Source organism: Capra hircus, chromosome 15 (assembly GCF_001704415.2).
Source record: "Capra hircus breed San Clemente chromosome 15, ASM170441v1, whole genome shotgun sequence".
Lineage (NCBI taxonomy): Eukaryota > Metazoa > Chordata > Mammalia > Artiodactyla > Bovidae > Capra > Capra hircus.
In genome coordinates this window covers 25354091-25376135 of record NC_030822.1, presented here as the reverse complement: position 1 = coordinate 25376135, position 22045 = coordinate 25354091, and positions in this window count along the sequence as shown.

Genomic DNA, 22045 nt, shown 5'->3' with positions numbered 1-22045 from the left:
GATTTGTATGGAAATATAAAAAACCTCGAATAGCCAAAGCAATCTTGAGAAAGAAGAATGGAACTGGAGGAATCAACCTGCCTGACTTCAGGCTCTACTACTAAGCCACAGTCATCAAGAGAGTATGGTACTGGCACAAAGACAGAAATATAGATCAATGGAACAAAATAGAAAGCCCAGAGATAAATCCACACACATATGGACACCTTATCTTTGACAAAGGAGGCAAGAATATACAATGGAGTAAAGACAATCTCTTTAACAAGTGGTGCTGGGAAAACTGGTCAACCACTTGTAAAAGAATGAAACTAGATCACTTTCTAACACCACACACAAAAATAAACTCAAAATGGATTAAAGATCTAAACGTAAGACCAGAAACTATAAAACTCCTAGAGGAGAACATAGGCAAAACACTCTCCGACATAAATCACAGCAGGATCCTCTTTGATCCACCTCCCAGAATTCTGGAAATAAAAGCAAAAATAAACAAATGGGATTTAATTAAAATTAAAAGCTTCTGCACAACAAAGGAAAATATAAGCAAGGTGAAAAGACAGCCTTCTGAATGGGAGAAAATAATAGCAAATGAAGCAACTGACAAACAACTAATCTCAAAAATATACAAGCAACTTCTGCAGCTCAATTCCAGAAAAAATAAACGACCCAATCAAAAAATGGGCCAAAGAACTAAATAGATATTTCTCCAAAGAAGACATACAGATGGCTAACAAACACATGAAAAGTTACTCAACATCACTCATTATTAGAGAAATGCAAATCAAGACCACAGTGAGGTACCACTTCACACCAGTCAGAATGGCTATGATCCAAAAGTCTGCAAGCAATAAATGCCGGAGAGGGTGTGGAGAAAAGGGAACCCTCTTACACTGTTGGTAGGAATGCAAACTAGTACAGCCACTATGGAGAACAGTGTGGAGATTCCTTAAAAAATTGCAAATAGAACTACCTTATGATGCAGCAATCCCACTGCTGGGCATACACACCGAGGAAACCAGAATTGAAAGAGACACATGTACCCCAATGTTCATCACAGCACTGTTTATAATAGCCAGGACATGGAAACAACCTAGATGTCCATCAGCAGATGAATGGATAAGAAAGCTGTGGTACATATACACAATGGAGTATTACTCAGCCATGAAAAAGAATACATTTGAATCAGTTCTGATGAGATGGATGAAACTGGAGCCGATTATACAGAGTGAAGTAAGCCAGAAAGAAAAACACCAATACAGTCTACTAACACATATATATGGAATTTAGAAAGATGGTAATGATGACTCTGTATGTGAGACAGCAAGAGAGACACATATGAGTAGAGTGGACTTTTGGACTCAGAGGGAGAGGGAGAGGGTGGGATGATTTGGGAGAATGGCATTGAAACATGTATACTATCATGCAAGAAATGAATCGCCAGTCTATGTTCGATGCAGGATGCAGGATGCTTGGGGCTGGTGCATGGGGATGATCCAGAGCGATGATATGGGGTGGGAGATGGGAGGCGGGTTCATGTTTGGGAACTCATGTACACTCGTGGTGGCTTCATGTCAATGTATGCCAAAACCAATACAGTATTGTAAAGTAAAATAAAGTAAAAATAAAAATTTAAGAAAAAATATTAAAAAAAAAAAGCAGATGTAAGGTATGAACCTTTCTTCATTTGTTCTGTTAAAAAAAGATGTATTGCTTGAGATTGGGAATGATGATGAGGCAATGCTTATTTTCAGTTAGCTATAGGCTACTGGACTTTCCCAGGGAAATAAAAATAATGCACTTAAGAGTTTTAGGAGTTGGACAGTGGAAACAAGCAAAAGAGAAAAGAAAAGAAAGAAAGAAAAGAAAAAGCAGTGTAGTGAATTTTTATGTCCTGTCAAGATTCATATGTCAAAATCCTAGCCCTTAATGTGATGTTATTAAGAAGTGAGGAGAGGTGATTGGGTCATCAAGGTGAGGAGTGGAGCCCCCATAAATGAGGTTAGAGCCCTTAGCAAGGAGACCAAGAGAATTCCCTCACCCTTTATGCCCTGTGAGGACATAGCAAAAAGATAACTGTCTATAAACCAAGAAGACCCTCACCAGACACGGAATCTGCCAGCATCCTGATCTTGGATTTTCTAGCCTCTGAACTGTGAGAAATAAATCTTTAGAATTTATAAGCTACCCAGTCTGTGGTATTCTGTTTCAGCAGCCAGAACAGGAGAAGGAAGGAAAGAAGGACAGAGAATGGAATGGAGGAAAAACGAAAAGAATCAGTGAGGACCAGGTGTGAGTGACGGGCTTCAATGCATGTAACTTTCAAGTGTTATAATGATATATAGTCAAACAACTTGCAGATTTGGTCAACATACAACAAGATATACTTTAATCTCTATTTCAAAATCCTTCTTTGAAAAGACCTGTATTTCCCAAAGATGTCCACAGCATGTCCCGTCATACCTGCTCATCCACCATGTGAACTTGCTGCTCCGTGAAGACTCAGAATCTGTTTCCCAAGCCTCCCAGAACCTGGCCCAATGCCATGCATGACTACTTTAAGCAACAGAATAATGATGCTGTACAACAGAATTGATGCTGTGCTCATTTCCACAAAATCCCTTAATACACCTTGCAGCTCTGGTTTCTGTCTCTAGGAAGACAGCAACCGTTTAAGAAGTGTACTACCCTCAGATCACCATAACTGGGAAAAGCCAGAGGTCTGAGGCTTCAGATGAATGAGTAAAGAAGCTGTCTTGAGAGTAAATCCTCCATCCCCAGACACCACAGCTGGGGATCAGGAACAAACTTGCCAGACGAGTGCTTATAAAATTCTTCAGTCATAGAATTGTGAGCAGAACAAATCTTTGTTTTACGTCACTGAGATTTAGGGTAGTTTTTCAGATAACAAAAAAAAACCAGATATAAAACCAACATATCTTAAGATATACAACAAATTTCTACAAATTAGTAAGAAAAAGACAGATTACCCCAAATTTAAAATGTGAAAACAATTTAAACATGCACTTTTATAAAAGAGGATATCCAACTGGCTGGTAAACATATGAAAAGATGCTCAATAATTAGGAATCAGTTAAAATCATGAAGAGATATCACTACATACCTGCCAGAATGGCTACAATTTAAAAGTCTGATAATACCAGCATTGGGAAAGGATGTGGACCAACTAGACAGACACACTGAAGGCAGGAATATAAAGTCGTACAACCACTTAAGAACAACGTTTGCCAGCCACTTCTGAAATAAACCTCCGTATGCTCTGCATGCATGTTAAGTTGCTTCAGTCATGTCCGACTCTGTGCAACGCTATGGACTGTAGCCCACCAGCCTCCTCTGTCCACAGGGTTCTTCAGGCAAAGATACTGCAGTGAGTTACCATTCCCTCCTCCAAGGGATCTTCCTGACTAAGGTTTCAAACATGTGTCTCTTACGTTTCCTGCATTGGCAAGCAGGTTCTTTCCACTAGAGCCACCTGGGAAGCCCTATGATTCTATAATTCTGAATACACCTAAAAACTGTAGTTTTATATCCACCAAAAGACATGAACAAGAATATCCACTGCATCTTTAACCATAATCACCAAAAATTGAAAACATCTCAAACACATCAACAATAAAATGAATAAAGGATTATGGTATGATATTCACATACTAAAATAGTACACAGCAATAAAATCACACATACATATACACATTAATATTATATCATATCCTATAACTTTACATTTGCATTATCATATAGTATATATTGATATATATGCACAGATGAATCTCAGTATTGAAAGAAAGAAATCAGATTGAAAGAATATATAGACTGAATGATTTTCACTCATATGAATTTCAAAAACAAGGGAAACTCTTCTGCAATAATAAAGCCCAGAAGAGTGCCATTGAAGGGTACACCCAAGAGGAGGAATAAAGTCCATTAGTTCCCTCCTTTCAGGTCATGGGGTTTGAATTGGGCTAATCCCACCCTTGGTCTTCCCTTGTGGCTCAGTGGTAAAGAATCTGCCTGCCAATATAAAGACATGGGTTTGACCCTTGGGTCAGGAAGATCCCCTGGAGAATGAAATGATAACCCACTCCAGTATTCTTGCCTGGGAAATACCATAGACAGAGGAGCCCGGGGGTTATAATCACTGGGGTCTTAAAGAGTTGGCATGATCTATTCAACAACAATCCCACCCTTAGTTCCAGGGATTCAGTTCAGTCCAGTTCAGTCACTCAGTCATGTCTGACTCTTTGAAGCCCCATGAATCACAGCACCCCAGGCCTCCCTGTCCACCATCAACCCCCAGAGTTCGCTCAAACTCATGTCCATTGAGTCAGTGATGCCATCCAGCCATCTCATCCTCGGTCGTCCCCTTCTCCTCCTGCCCCCAATCCCTCCCAACATCAGAGTCTTTTCCAATGAGTCAACTCTTCGCATGAGGTGGCCAAAGTATTGGAGTTTCAGCTTTAGCATCAGTCCTTCCAAAGAACACCCAGGGCTGATCTCCTTTAGAATGGATTGGTTTGATGTCCTTGCAGTCCAAGGGACTCTCAAGAGTCTTCTCCAGCACCACAGTTCAAAAGCTTCAATTCTTTGGTGCTCAGCCTTCTTCATAGTCCAACTCTCACATCCATACTTGACCACTGAAAAAACCATAGCTTTGACTATTCAGACCTTTGTTGGCAAAGTAATGTCTCTGCTTTTGAATATGCTCTCTAGGTTGGTCATAACTTTTCTTCCAAGGAGTAAGTGTCTTTTAATTTCATGGCTGCAATCCTTGGCACCTATTAAATAAACTAATTCAACAGTCTTCATTGAATACCTGTGGGAGGTCCAGGGAAGTTCCCTACTTTCATAGGTCTTACATTCTAAAGTGGCATGTGACTGATCACTGTTGATATTTACCTGAGATCCCATTCTAGGCATTTTTTCTAGAACTGTTAGGAAAGAGGTGTGCTGTCTTCCACTGAGGCCCTGTGATTTTAGGATACAAGTCTGGAACTGCTGTGAGCCACATTCATGATATAAGGAAACAGACTAGCTGAAAATTAAGTCAGCATAGAAGAAAATAAAAAGGGGGCATGAATCTACTGAAGCCCCAAATTAAGTCCTATTTTCAGCCACACTAGAAGCTGGAATAGCCCTGGACCTTTTGGTTGTGTGAAGCAATCAAGTCTCAGTTTGAGGTAGGTATTTTTTTCAGTTTGCAAACAAAATTTTTGGCTAATTCTGTGCCTAACAATAGAAGCACCTTGAAAGGAAACATCTTAGAAATATTTTAGAAATTAGTTGGCAAAGAAGCCACACTAGACTCAAAAGTTTAAGTCCACCATTATATCATAGCTAGGAATGAGAAAAACAAGCCACAGACATTGAGTTTTTTATTGCACTAGTCAGCTCAAATCAAATCCCCTTCAAGTCTTTCATGCTCTTGTTTGAAGGTCATCATATCCCCTCTCAGTCTCCAACTTTATTTTTAATATTTGAATCCATTCATTTTCCTCTTTAAATGATTGAATGGGTTTGATTTACCCACAGTAACCTCAATTCTTTCTGGGAATGTGAGTTTATCCTCCTTTCATTCTAGGATACCTGGAGAAGAAAATCAAAACACATCTCTGAAGCACACTCTAGCATTCCTTCTGCCCTTATTCTAGCTTTGCAGCATGAGGAGTGTTTCAACACTTGTATTATTTCTTCTTATATTTTCTGATTTTCTTATGGTAAGAGAGAGGACTTGAACTTCATCTTTCTGTTCCAGAAGACTAGAAGGCCAAAGAAGCCTCCTTTCTATTTAGATAGCTGTTGCTGAGTGAACCCTAGAAGAGAAAAGAAAGTATTGGGAAGGAGATTCTGCCAAAGGATTTTGATGTCAAACTAGACACAATGGTAATTAAGGGATACAGTATCAAATATCTTCATATTCCACAAAATCACTAGTTCAACCAAACTTGGCAATGTTATTAAATGTACTTGTATAAGATGTTTTCTGACTTTATTAACACATTGTGGTAGGCATTAGGATTGTTCACAATCTGGGGCGATGGCTGGAGTGCACTTTCCTACTATCAGCCTCCGATGTGGCCAGATGACTTGCTTTTACCAATGAAATATGAATGGAAGTGATTTCCACCAAGGCAGAAGCTCTAAGGGGATAGCAGATCTTAGCCACATCATGATTTCCCTCTGCCACAGAGCCTGGGAAAATTACAGATATTAGATATTTTGTCCACCTAACCTACCAGAGAAGTATGATAACAACATGGAAAGAGAATTCCTAGGAAGTCCACAGTGATCAGAATGAAAAAATAAACTTGCAGTTTTACACCACTTGAATTTTGTGGTTGTTATATAAGTCCAGATTCTTCAAAGAAACAAAGCCAATAGGATGTATATGAAGAGACTTATTTTAAGGAACGGGCTCATGCAGCTGTGGGATCTGGTAAGTACAAAATCTGAAGGGCAGGCTGGCAGGTTGGAGATCCAGGTAAGAGTTGATATTAGATTCTCGGGTCTAAATCCACAGGGCAGGCTAGCAGGGTGGAAACTCGGGCAGGATTTCAATTCAAGTGGTGAGGTAGAATTCCATCTTCTCCAAGAACCCTCAGTTTTGCTCTTAAGGCCTTCAGTTTATTGGATGAGATCTGCCACAGGATGGAGGATAATACGCTTTACTTAGAGTCAACTGTTACTAATACTACTTACATCTACAAAGTACCTTCAGAGCAACATCTGGAGTACTGTTTGATAAAAAAAACTTGGCACCATAACCTAGCTAAGCTGACATGTAAGATGAACTATATAGTTGTTTCTACTGTGCTGTAATTCAGCTCAAACTGACTGAAAAAGCATTTGCTGTAAAACTCTTAGAAATTACAAAACAATATCTAAAAATAACAATTACTTTTATTTTATTATAAAGATCTGATATAAACATTTCACTGTACTTTCTTTCAATCATTTTCTTATACAACAAAATTTTTTCCTCTACATTTAAAAAATTAGTAGAACACATTTTATAGTGCATTAATGAATCCTTTGGTACCTGAATAGTTTATATGAATAGAAAGCAATCCAGTGTTATATGACCTTTGCTAACATCTAATGTATTAATAAAAATAAAAATTACAATAGATATATGCATACCACTTGCAGAACCAATAATAATCATTTAACACATTTAGTTTTTCCAACATGTAGCCCTTGGCTACAAATTTAGCTGACTCTGCTAGTCACAGAATATGCAAATTGACTCTGCTAGTCACAGAATATGCAAATTAAATGTCCTAGATTACTCTAAATATTTTAATCAACTTTTCTCACAGAGAAAATCCTCACATTATTATAATCATAAAGCCAAAAGACACTTAAATTGAAACTATTTAAAAGTGCTAAGTGGGAGAGGGAGAGGGTGGGATGATTTGGGAGAATGGCATTGAAACATGTGTAATATCATATATGAAACAAATCACCAGTCCAGGTTCGATGCATGATACTGGATGCTTGGGGCTGGCGCACTGGGACGACCCAGAGGGATGGTAAGGGGAAGGAGGAGGGAGGGGGGTTCAGGATGGGGAACACGTGTATACCTGTGGTGGATTCATGTTGATGTATGGCAAAACCAATACAATATTATAAAGTAATTAACCTCCAATTAAAATAAATAAATTTATATTAAAAATAAAATAAAAATAAAAGTGCTAAGTATAGTGAATTTCAATTAATTTTCTCTACTATCATTTTTTCTTATTCTGACTCTGATTTCTTATTCTTCCAAGAGCTACAGTGTTACTTTGTGTGCCTAAAGAGTGAGTTTGAATTCAGGCAGAAGATGATGAGTAAAGATTTAGGACTGGGGACCAAGTCTTGGGTGTATCTTCCAAGAAGATTCTACCTACATTTATTAGCTGGCTAAGCTGGTCCTGTTTATAGATCTCATACATTATATAGCATTAGAATTTTCAACTGTAATCAATCCTAGTTTTTAATCTGTGTGTGTGTCTGTGTGGGCAGAGGAGGTATACAAGTTCTATTATAATCATTATTTTATAATACAGCATGGTAAAAGTCTACCTTAAAATAATTGTTCTCAGTTTTTTATATTATACATTAGATATAAGCCTTTTTCACAACTGCTGCTTCTGAGAGGGTCCTGTTCAGCCAAATTCAAAGACCATTTCTCAATTATTTCACTGGAATTGTATTTTTTTTCTTTTTATCAACCACTGAGACTTACAATGTTATATCAAAAGTGTTGTTTTCATGTTTATAAACTTTTGAAACATAATTGTCATGTTAAATTTCTATATAAATTTCTATGGTAAGAGTATAGCACAGTGTTAACAAATTTTGTGTGTATCACAAAACAGGTGATATTCTGTGGTGTTTCTTTGCTAACAATTTTCAACACACCTTTTGAAATTTCTTGGAATCTTCCCAATCAAGGGATCTAATCCACGTCTCCTGCATTGGTGCAAGGATTCTTTACCACCTGGACCACCTGAGAAGTCTATCACTAAAATGAAAATGATTAAAAATGAGAGAAAAAATATTCAGATTTAAACAATTAGATTTATACATAATTGAAAACTAACTTCAAGATTTGGAAAAAATGCAAAGTCTCCTCTAAAGCTATAAATTTTAGAAAGTAATAAGGAAACCATCAAAAGGAAATATTTAGAACTTGATAAGATCTACAATTGATCTAGAAGGGAAAATGAGCAAAACAGACAGTACAGTACATTTTTCAAATGGAACATAGCAGTATTAAAATATTGTCTTAAGTATACAAATTAAAACAGTCTGGAAATGGTAAAGGGAAAGAAAAATGGACCAATCACTAAGGCAACCCACTCCAGTATTCTTGCCTGGAGAATCCCATGGACAGAGGAGCCTGGTTGGCTCCTGTCCATAGGGTCACACAGAGTTGGACATGACTGAGGCAACTTAGCATAGCGTAGCGTAAGGCACATTAAATTTTTATATGAAAAATGGATTTTTCAACAAATAGCATTGGGACAAATATCTAGATATTTGGGGATAAATGAGCAGATTATATTGCTACTTCATAGTTTATACTAAAACAAATTCCAGGAAGGATAAAATTAAATGTATTTTTAATGAAGCAATAAAAGTGCTACAAGATGCTATTAAATATTTTTTTCTTGGGGAATGACTTGACTTTCTCAGTATTTTTTATCTAGCAACAAAGGCAGAAATCATAAAGGGGAATATTAATGTTTTAACAGAAACATTTATAAAAACTTAAAAAATATCTAAAAATAACATTTGAAAGTTAAAGGTATAATCTTCAAAATCATCAAGGTCATGAAAGACAAGGAATGACTGAGGGGGTTGCCACAAATGAAAAAGAACCAAAGAGGTACAACAACTCAGTGCAACGACATTGCTAGAAAATGGAAAGATCCAAATGAAATCTGTACTGTAATAGAATTATACCAACATTATACTCTCAGTTTTGATAACTGTTCTGTGGTTTTAAGACAACAAAGGGAAAGGTGACATGGGGTATATGGGAATTCTCTGTATTATTTTTACAACTACTCTATAAATCTAAACAGAAAAAGTTGGGAGAAAAACACTGAAAGAAAAGACAAAGTGTGAAAATTATTGATAATTTTAAATGAGTTATGAAAGACTAGTATTATTAATGTAAAAAGATCTCCTTTACAACCTAAATATCCATCAACAGATAAATAGATGAAAAAGATGTGGTATATATACCAAAAGAATACTATTTAACCATAAAAATGAAAGAAATTTTGCCATTTGTAGCAACATGGATGGACTTGGAGGGCATTATGCTAAATTAAATAAGTTAGAGAAAGTCTAATACTATAAGATCTCACTTATGTGTGGAGTCTAAAAGATACAACAAACATGAAAATAATAAAAAAGAAGCAGACTCATAGAGAACAGGCTAGTGGTTACTAGTGGGGAAGGGGAGAGGGGCAACTCAGGGGCAGAGGAATAGAAGGTACAAACTACTGACGTAAGTTGTAAGACAGGCTCAGGATTTATTTCACAACATGGGGAATATAGTCAATATTTTATTTAACTATAAGTGGAGTTTAACCTTTAAAAATTGTGAATCACAATATTATACACTTGAAACTTACATAATATCACTGTATCAACTATACTTCAGATAAACTTCTGTAAGTCTGTATTCAAAAGGAATACCATAATATAAAAATGATTCAATGAAACCAGCAAATAAATCACATAAGAAATATTAATAAATAACCATATTAAAATGTGAAAGTGTTAGTTTTTCAGTCGTGTCCAACTCTTTGGGACCTCTTACACTATAGCCCACCAGGTTCCTCTGTCCATGGAATTCTCCAGGGAAGAATATTAGAATGGGTCTCCATTCCCTTCTCCAGGGGATCTTCTTGACCCAAGGATCAAATTAAGGTCTCCTGCATCGCAGGAAGATCCCTTACCATGTGAGCCACCAGAGAAGCCAAAAAAAAAAAAAAAATGGGTCTTCTCTGATGGCTCACATGGTAAAGAATCTGCCTGCAATGCGGGAGACGCAGGTTTGATTCCTGGGTCAGGAAGATCCCCTGGAGAAGGGAATGGCTGCCCATTCCAGTATTGCCTGGAGTATTCTTGCCTGGAGAATCCTATGGACAGAGGAGCCTGGTGGGCTACAGTTCACGGGTCTCCAAAGTCGGACATGACTGAGTGACAAGGCACACACATACATACTAAAATATTTCAACTCAAGTAAATACCACTGTTAAATACCATTTCATCCATAAAATTGGCAGATATTTTAGAATCTAAATATCCAATCTAAATAAATAAATATCCAGTCTTAGTAGGATGTGGTGGTGGTTTAGTTGCTAAGTATATAGCTTCTAAATACCTTCTAATATAAGACTAATAAAATAAATCATGACTGATTCCTAAATGGGAAATTAGACAATCATTAAAAGTGATATTGCAGAGTAAAAATTAAGAATATAAAATATTAATACTATTTTGATATATAAAAATTCTGATATTAAGACTATCTTTACCTTCATTTTTGTTTTCCTGAAAAAAAGCTTTAACTTTTTATTTTTAAATTTAAAATTAATAGAATATTACAGCCAGGAATATAAGAGAAGCAAATCCTATGCAAACAAGACTGGAAAATAGAGGGAACAAAGCAAAAAAAAAAAAAAAAAAATTGTCAGCTAAGTTGAGAAAGGGCAGAAGTAGGTGGATTAGAGTGATTTAGAAATGGTCCTTGACTGGAGAGTATGCCAGGTGTGGCGGATACCTGATAACTGATATGTGTTAGAAGGAAACACAGATGAAAGATGTCAGGCTATATAAGGAAGCAAGAACTAGGAGTGTTTGACACAAGGCTTTTCACAATGTGACCAAAAACTGATAGATTTTTTTTCAGTATTAATATCATTGACTTCATCACTGTCATAATTATTAAGATCAAATTGAGGCTCAGAGAGATTAACTGATTTGCTCCAGACCACCCAACTAGAAAAGAATCCCTGCTCTAATTTGAATTCTAATCTACTCAACTCCAAGGCCTTTATCTCTTGGACTCATTTAGAAAATTTGGGGCAATGGAACACTAGCATCAGAATGCAAAAAAGTGAAGTGTTGCCTCCACCCAGTTTGGGGATCCAGAATTGCTGTTCCAACACATTTTTTTCTTTTTAATAGCAATTTCTCAGATGGTGTTTAGGTGATGCTAGTGGTGAAGGTTGATGCTAAAGCTGATGCTCCAAAACTCTGGCCACCTGATACTAGGAAAACACCCTGATGCTGGGAAAGAGTGAAGGCAGAAAGAGAAGAGGGTATCAAAGGGGAGATGGTTAGATAGCATTACCAACTCAATAGACATGAATTTGAGCAAACTTTGGGAGGGAGCAAAAGACAGAGAACTGTACTCTTTGCTCTGTGGTGACCTAAATGAGAAGGAAATCCAAAATAGAGGGAATATGTGTATACTTAGAGCTGATTCATTTTGCTATACAGCATAAACTAACACAACATTTTGTAAAGCAACTATACTCCAATAAAAATTAGTTTAAAAAATAAATAAAAGCTTACAAGAGGATATTCTATTTCATCAGTGATTTCACTCTTTCCAGCACAGCTGGACCATTTAAGATGTTTCCATCCCCACAATCCCCACATTGTGAAATCTGAAAAGACATTTCCTTACCTCCCTCCATTTGCTTTTCCAAACTCCCGAGTTTGCTGTTCTCCTAGTACTTTAATTTGAGACAACAATTAGGATTTCCTCTGCAGTCTGTCTCTTCTAGTTCAATAATTTTTACTCTTTGCTTAAATTCTACATTCTCAGTCACTGTGATTATCCACTTGGATTTTGACAATAATGACTTCAAAATCCATCACCCTTGTTCTCTTTTCAGCTCTCTCCATGTCTTTTTTAACGTTCATTTATTTATTTTATTTTAGCAATGCTGGGTCTTAGTTACTGCACAGGCTTTTCTCTGGTTGTGGAGAGCAGAGGCTACTTTGTAATTGCCATGAGCAGCCTTCTCATTGCAGTGGCTTCTCTTGTTGTGAAGCGCCAGCTCTAGGGTGCATGGACTTCAGTAGTTGTGGCTTCTGGGCTCTTGAAGACAGGTGCAGTAGTTGTGGCACACAGACTTAGTTGTCCTGAGGCATATGGGATCTTCTCAGATCAAAGATCAAACTCGTGACGCCTGCATTGGCAGGTGGACTGTTTACCACTGAGCCACCAGGGGAGCCCTCTTGAAGTCTTCATTCTGATTTATTTGCTTTTTGCTTGGAGTTCTTACATAAATACTCTTTCAGTGGGATAGATAAATAGTAGATATTCTTTTGTATCTTGACTATCTTGACATTTTTTTTCTTATCCATACAGTTAAGTGTTATACTTGGGTTGCCATCCTTTTTGCGAACTGTTCTGTGCCTGTTACCACCCACCACTTTCTAGCTTCCAGTCTTTCATATGAAAATCAGATACTGATTTTATTTTTTTCTACTTTCTTGAACACCATTATCTAAAATTCAGTGGATATTTTCCATTTTCATAATAAATTGTTAATTTATTTATTGTTTTTCTTCAATTATTTTTCTTCAATTGTTTTCTTCTTCGGAAAACTTTTTTTTTAACATACTGGATATCCTGGTTCCATTCTCCAAGACTCCTTTTCTTAATAATGTCCATCTCTTGCTTTTTGTGTGGGTGTTTTGAGATACAGGTTTCACCCACTACCAGAAAGTAGAGAGTTCCTATGAATCATTTCATAGGCAGACATGACATGAAATGAAGATAATCCCCCAACTTTCTAAATGTTCCTTTATGACATTTTGTTTCTATGAAAGACCTTCACTAGTATAGTAACAGCTTTTTTCATAAAAGTGAAAATTCTTTTGATTTCTTTTGGTTGGAGAAAACAGGTACTAATGAAGATCTTTCTTGAAAGTAAAGTGGTGGAAACAGAAATGATCAGAAAGAAGAGCAATATGTCTATTTATACCAAGCCCTACCTAAGGTCTCAGCTATGACCCCTCCCTTTTTACTTCTGACTAGATGCTTTTTTAGTTCCCCAGTCATGTTTATAAAGAGATTGAGATTGTTTTTTTGTTTTTTGGTTTTTTTTGGCATTTGACTCTTTATAGGTGATCTTTTGGTCTTCCCAGGTGGTGCTAGTGGTAAAGAACCATCCTGCAAATGTAGGAGATGCAAGAGATGTGAGTTGAATCCCTGGGTTGGGAAGATCCCCTGGAGCAGAGCATGACAACTCACTCCAGTATTCTTGCTTGGAGAATTCCCATGGACGGAGGATCCTCATGGGCTACAGTCCATATGGTTGCAAAGAGTCAGACATGACTGAAGTGACTTGGTACACACACAGGTGATTTTTACATTAAAATAAAAATATTATCTAACTTCTCTTCAGTGTTGTTCCTCTGGGAACCAAGTGTTCTGTGTCTTCTGTTTGTTTTTCCTCTGTCTGATGACTTTATTTGCCTGATGAGTGGATCTAAGGCCCAACTGTTCAGGTGCCCTAAGTGGCATCACCACTTTTGTTGACAAGAAGCACAGAGGTCTCTGTACATGTGTGTCCTGGGCCACACACATGGCATAGAAGAAACCCTTTCTGCTTTACCATCTCCCAAACTACCAGACTGGAAAAAGCTGGCAGATTGCAGCGGGCGTTTGCCCAGCTTCAGGAGAAGGGGAGATCATTCACTTGTGGGACTTTGCCAAAGCTCTTAATACTTAAAACATGATCTGTGGGCTAGCAGTAGCAAATTGAAAATTTGAAAAAATGTTAGACCAGGATCTGGTTAGTGAAGCTCAGTATTGCCCAACATGTTTGACAATTACTCCCACCAATCAGATTGGACAGAGTCATCATCAGAGTTTTGTGTTATGCCCCAGCACACATACATACACTTGTCAGAGTGTATTATTTCTCGTTGAATTCAATCTGCCTACAATTATGACTAATAACATAGAATACAATTAGTGTAACTGATTGCCAATGCAGGAGATTCAGGTTTGCTCCCTGGGGAAGGAAATGGCAACCCATTCCAATATTCCTGCCTGGGAAATCCCATGGACAGAGGATCCTGGTGGGCTGTAGTCCATGGAGTCGCAAAAGGGTTGGACATGACTTAGCAACTAAACAACAATAATGAAGGCAACAGTGTATTCAAGGAACCCCAGGATTATAAAATCATCATGCTTCACATATAATTTGAGATTCAGAATTTCAGTAACACTTTCCAGTGTTTGTAGGATTATGGGATTTATAGTGTCATATAGTTTTTCTAATGAACAGATTCTAGGGAAACCAACTTATAAAGCTTAGTCATAATTTCTGAAATGAACTTTAACTCAAGAGCCCAACTAAATTTTAATCAATGACTGCCTTCAAATATTAAAAGAACAAGAAATTAAATAGGCTTAAAGCATGTTAAGCACAGCGATGGTGCACAAGCACTGAGGCTGCTACTGAGAGGAGCAACCCTGTGCCCGAGGTCAGGGGAGGCAGCTGTGCATTGCTGGAGCAGCCGTGAAGAGATACCCCACATCCAAGGCAAGAGAAACACAAGTAAGATGGTAGATGCTGAGAGAGGGCATCAGAGGGCAGACAGACTGAAACCACAGTCACAGACAACTAGCCAATCTGATCACATGGACCACAGCCTTGTTTAACTTAATGAAACTAAGCTATGCTGTGTGGGGCCACCTAAGAAGGGCGGGTCATGGTGGATAGGTTTGACAGAATGTGGTCCACTGGAGAAGGGAATGGCAAACCACTTTAGTATTCTTGCCTTAAAAACCCCATGAATAGTAGGAAAAGGCAAAAAGATAGGACACTGAAAGATGAACTCGCCAGGTTGGTAGGTGCCCAATATGCTACTGGAGATCAGTGGATAAATAATTCCAGAAAGAATGAAGGGATGGAGCCAAAACAAAAACAATACCCAGTTGTGGATGGGACTGGTGATAGAAGGAAGGTCTGATGCTGTAAAGAGCAATATTGCATAGGAACCTGGAATGTAAGCTCCATGAATCAAGGCAAATTGGAAGTGGTTAAACAGGAGATGACAATAGTGAACATTGACATTCTAGGAATCAGCGAACTAATATGGACTGGAATGGGTGAATTTAATTCAGATTACCATTATATCTACTACGCTGGGCAGGAATCCCTTAGAAGAAATGGAGGAGCCATCATAGTCAACAAAAGAGTCCGAAATGCAGTACATGGATGCAATCTCAAAAACGACAGAATGATCTCTGTTCATTTCCAAGGCAAACCATTCAATATCACGGTAATCCAAGCCTATGCCCCAACCAGTAACGCTGAAGAAGCTGAAGTTGAACAATTCTATGAAGAGCTACAAGACCTTCTAGAACTAACACCCCAAAAAAGATGTCCTTTTCATTATAGGGGACCAGAATGCAAAAGTAGGAAGTGAAGAAACAACTGGAGTAACAGGCAAATTAGGCCTTGGAGTATGGAATGAAGCAGGGCAAAGGCTAACAGAATTCTGCAAAGAGAACACACTGGTCATAGCAAACACCCTCTTCCAACAACACAAGAGAAGACTCTACACGTGGACATCACCTGATGGTCACACCGAAATCAGATTGATTATTTTTTTTGCAGCCAAGAATCTATATATAGTCAAAACAAACAAGACCAGGACCTGACTGTGGCTCAGATCATGAACTCCTTATTGTCAAATTCAGACTTAAATTGAAGAAAGTAGGGAAAACCACTAGACCATTCAGGTATGACCTAAATCAAATCCCTTATGACTATACAGTGGAAGTGAGAAATAGATTTAAGGGACTAGATCTGATAGACAGAGTACCTGATGAACTATGGACGGAGGTTCGTGACATCGTACAGGAAACAGGAATCAAGACCATCTCCAAGAAATAGAAATGCAAAAAGGCGAAATGGCTATTTGAGGAGGCATTACAAATAGCTGTGAAAAGAAGGGAAGCAAAAAGCAAGAAAAGAAAAGATATACCCATTTGAATGCAGAGTTCCAAAGAATAGCAAGGAGAGATAAGAAAACCTTCCTCAGCAAAGAAATAGAGGAAAACAATAGAATGGGAAAGACTAGAGATCTCTTCAAGAAAATTAGAGATAGCAAAGGAACATTTCATGCAGATGGGCTCGATAAAGGACAGAAAAGGTATGGACTTAACAGAAGCAGAAGATATTAAGAAGAGGTAGCAAGAATACACAGAACTGTACAAAAAAGATCATGACCCAGATAATCACGATGGTGCACTCATTCACCTAGAACCAGACATCCTGGAATGTGTGAAGTCAAGTGGGCCTTAGGAAGCATCACTATGAACTAAGCTGGTGGAGGTGATGGAATTCCAGTTGACCTATTTCAAATCCTGGAAGATGATGCTGTGAAAGTGCTGCACTCGATATGCCAGCAAATTTGGAAAACTCAGCAGTGGCCACAGGACTGGAAAAGGTCAGTTTTCATTCCAATCCCAAAGAAAGGCAATGCCAAAGAATGCTCAAACTACCGCACAATTGCACTCATCTCACATGCTAGTAAAGTGACGCTTAAAATTCTCCAAGCCAGGCTTCAGCAATACATGAACTGTGAAGTTCCAGATGTTTAAGCTGGTTTTAGAAAAGGTAGAGGAACCAGAGATCAAATTTCCATCATCCACTGGATCATCAAAAAAGCAAGAGAGTTCCAGAAAAACATTTCTGCTTTATCGACTATTCCAAAGCCTTTGTGTGGATCACAAGAAACTGTGGAAAATTCTGAAAGAGATGGGCATACCAGACCACCTGACCTACCTCTTGAGAAACCTGTATGCAGGTCAGAAAGCAACAGTTAGAACTGGACATGGAACAATAAGTTGGTTCCAAATAGGAAAAGGAGTACGTCAAGGCTGTATATTGTCACCTTGCTTATTTAACTTATATGCAGAGTACATCATGAGAAACACTGGGCTGGAAGAAGCACAAGCTGGAATCAAGATTGCTGGGAGAAATATCAATAACCTCAGATATGCAGATGACACCACCCTTATGGCAGAAAGTGAAGAAGAATTCAATAGCCTCTTGATGAAAGTGAAAAAGTTGGCTTAAAGCTCAACATTCAGAAAATGAAGATCATGGCATCGGTCCCATCACTTCATGGGAAATGGAGAAACAGTGGAAACAGTGACTGACTTTATTTTTGGGGGGCTCCAAAATCACTGCAGATGGTGACAGCAGCCATGAAATTAAAAGACGCTTACTCCTTGGAAGTAAAGTTATGACCAATCTAGACAGCATATTAAAAAGCGGAGACATTACTTTGCCAACAAAGGTCTGTCTATTCAAGGCTATGTGTTTTCCAGTAGTCATGTATGGATGTGAGAGTTGGACTATAAAGAAAGCTGAGCATCAAAGAACTGATGCTTTTTTTTTAAATTTTTTTTATTTTTTTATTTTTTATTTTTTTTAATTTTTTCTCTAGGCATACAAGTTTTATTTTTTTATTTTTATTTTTTTTTAATTTTTTTTAATTTTTATTTTTTTTTTAGTTTTTTATTTTTTAAATTTTAAAATCTTTAATTCTTACATGCCTTCCCAAACATGAACCCCCCTCCCACCTCCCTCCCCATAACGTCTCTCTGGGTCATCCCCATGCACCAGCCCCAAGCATGCTGTATCCTGCGTCAGACATAGACTGGCGATTCAATTCTTACATGATAGTATACATGTTAGAATGCCATTCTCCCAAATCATCCCACCCTCTCCCTCTCCCTCTGAGTCCAAAAGTCCGTTATACACATCTGTGTCTTTTTTCCTGTCTTGCATACAGGGTCATCATTGCCATCTTCCTAAATTCCATATATATGTGTTAGTATACTGTATTGGTGTTTTTCTTTCTGGCTTACTTCACTCTGTATAATCGGCTCCAGTTTCATCCATCTCATCAGAACTGATTCAAATGAATTCTTTTTTACGGCTGAGTAATACTCCATTTTAATTTTGAACTGTGGTGTTGGAGAAGACTCTTGAGAGTCCCTTGGACTGCAAGGAGATCCAACCAGTCCATCCTAAAGGAGATCAGTCATGGGTGTTCATTGGAAGGACTGATGTTCAAGTGGAAACTCCAATACTTTAGCCACTTGATGCAAAGGGCTGAGTTATTGGAAAAGACCCTGATGCTGGGAAAGATTGAGGGCAGGAGGAGAAGGGGACTACAGAGGTTGAGATGGTTGGATGGCATCACCTACTCAATGGACATGGGTTTGGGTGTACTCTGGGAGTTGGTGATGGACAGGGAGGCCTGGAATGCTTTGCTTCATGGTGTCACAAAGAGTCGGACACGATGGAGCGACTGAACTGAACTGAGAGCATCTTATGGAACTGAAATCGACCTGAAAGGCACAAAAATAATAGGTCAAAGGTCTAAAAATCTATGGAACATTACAAAATGTATTCACAAATTTCTTCTTCCTTCCTTCAATCTTATAGTTAGATATTATAAAGCTCTCCATTGTTCTGCTTTTTCTTTTCCACAGAAAGGGCTATTTAATGATACACTTTAATTCATTTGTTTTAAGATATTTTCAGAAGTCCAATTGGGTCCTTTTTTCTATGTCAATGTTAAGTAATCTAATATCTTTCATTCAATGATGTATAATAGTCATGTATGGATGTGAGAGTTGGATCACTAAGAAGGCTGAGTGCTGAAGAATTAATGCTTCAAACTGTGGTGTTGGAAAAGACTTTTGAGAGTCATTTGGACTGCAACGAGATCCAATCTGCCAATCCTAAAGGAAATCAATGCTGAATATTCATTGAAAGGACTTTGATACTGAAGCTGAAGTTCTGATTGGTTTGGCCACTTCATGCAAAGAGCCAACTCACTGGGAAAGACCCTGATGCTGGGAAACATTGAAGGCAAAAGGAGAAGGGGGAAACAGAGGATGAGATGATTCAGTAGCATCACTGACTCAATGGACATGAATTTGAGCAAGCTCCAGGAGATGGTGGAGGACAGAGGAACCTGAAGTCCAGGGGGTCGCAAAGAGTTTGACATGACTTAGTGACTGCACAACAGCAACAAACGTAAGTAATGTATTTGGTAATAGGATGTGGAATCAGGATACTCAGAACAGATGGAGTCACTGTTTAAATCTTTCTGATAACCATTGTCTTCCTTTATCGTATGGTTTTATAACCTATATGAGTATTGATAAGCAATATGATTTTCTTGAGAAAGACCCTGATGCTGGGAAAGATTGAAGGCAGGAGGAAAAGGGGACAACAGAAGATGAGATGGTTGGATGGCATCACCAGCTCGATGGGCATGAGTTTGAGCAAGCTCCCGGAGTTGGTGATGGACAGGGAAGTCTGTTGCGCTGCAGTCCATGGGGTCGCAAAGAGTCAGACATGACTGAGCGACTGAACTGAACTGAACTGAACTGTAGAATCTGCTAGAATTGGAGCCTTTTGTAGTTTTCATGGACAACTGCAAAATGTCCCAGGGTTATAAGAGCCCACACAAGGATGATAAAATACCAGATAAAGCCTAAAAAAGGATTTTTGGTCTTCACTCTGCCTGTCTCTCTTGATAATGCCCCAGTCATTATTTTTCATGGGATTTGATTGTTTTGGTGATGGCAAAAGGACAATTATAAGCCATTTGAACATAAACAACAACTAAATAAGAATAAGTTAACTTTAAAAAATTTCAAACTAAATGTGCTACATTTTTCTGCCTTCTCCCATGAAACTGGTATGTAAACATTTCCTAATGTTTCTCAAGCCACCCTAGTCCATCATTTCCTTCATATCATGTGACCTAAGAAAGACATTTAGCAGAGCTCCTCTTGGCAGTAAAACATGATGCCTTTGCATTCTCCATATGATCCCTTAAACTGTGGGACAATTAGTACCAGAACATTCCATGGTCTTTGCAGTACTCAAAATCAAGTGTGCCACAGAACACTCAGTGCACATGCAGCATCACACCATATTTTAGTCCCTGATTCTCTGCATATGTCTTACTCTTTAGGTACAGATCTCATAGATTCCACGGGTGGAAAATAAGAAAAAATAGAAAGATAGGAAGGCAAGTTTGGTGACGTAACCTCTCTCCATATCTCTAAGCATAAAATTTCTCTCTCTTTTGTTATATGGAAATAGATGCTCAGGCAAAGCCATACCACACTTTACACAGCATACTTCTCTCTTCTGCTCCTCTATTACTGATCTTCAGGATCTAGAAACATTTCCTTGCCCTCAAATTTATTTCCTGCTTCTACTTTTCTCAGTCTCTATACTCCCTATGCTGCATTTATTCAAAGTGAGACCTCAGTCTATATTTTCTAAAGTACTGAAGCTGGGAAAACCTATAGAAATGTATCTGAGTCCAGATTCTTCTTCTTACTATGAGAAATTTGTAGTCAGAGAGGAAATTTCATTTCACTAGACCATACTTTAGCCAGCACTATTTTCTGGATCTTTTAACTTTCACCCAGTTTCTTTTTCTACCATCCTCATGCCTTGTCATAATGCAAAAAAAAAAAAAAAAAAAAATGAGTTAACATATGCTCTATCATGCAAAACTAATTTGTAATTATAATCTTATAATTTTTTTAAAGTAGGATTTAGGGAGTTCACTCCCAGTCTCCCACTTCCACCCACCAAAAGTCTTGCATAGAAGTAATCAGAGAAAAGTGCCCTTCTGATCTTCAGTATTTATTGACATTTAGAAAGTTTTGACCCAGAAGAAAGATGTCTTTTATCAGGAGCACAGTCAGTGTAGTCACTTGAACTCAACAGATACTTTGGAAGGCTTACGTCAACCATCAAGTTCACGCACATTGGAGATACGAACAGAAAGCAAACAACTTTAAAAGAGACAATTCTCTTTGAGAATTCAACTTCTGTTCATGTAAAAGACATTACCTCACAAATAGGAGCTTGTTTCCTGCTTTTTGTTAATAAGGGAAGCCAAGTCCTTGGGGATGAGAAAGAATGAGTGGAAGAGTTCTCTGGCAAGGCTACCTAAGGGATTTGGCTTCTCAACAGTGAAAATAGGCCTCAACTCAATAAATTATGCAGATTGGGACAGCCTGAATCTCAGCCTTCCTTGATGGAGTCATGTGGGAAAGGATGCCTAGACATCAGAAATCAGGTGATTGCCTTTATAACTCCCTATTTAAAAAACTGCTAAGAGCAATACCTGCAGTAGACTGTAATGTAAATCTGTGGAACACCAGTCAAATTGACTTCAGCAGTCATAGAAAGCAGATATTTTGACTAGTTGAAAATGATGACTTCAAACAGCATCACCATTTGGAAAAATGCTACTTCTTGTTAATTAGAAAGCACTGTGTTAAAAAATGGCTTGCAAGAGGAGAGATTCAGTGGCCTATAAGTTTGCATATGTTATACATGAATTCTAAAGTCATGAACCTTCTCTGGGACTCTAAGGGGTGGGGGGTGGGGTGGGGACCTTCCTTTCAAAGGTTTCTGGTGTCTCCGTTTGT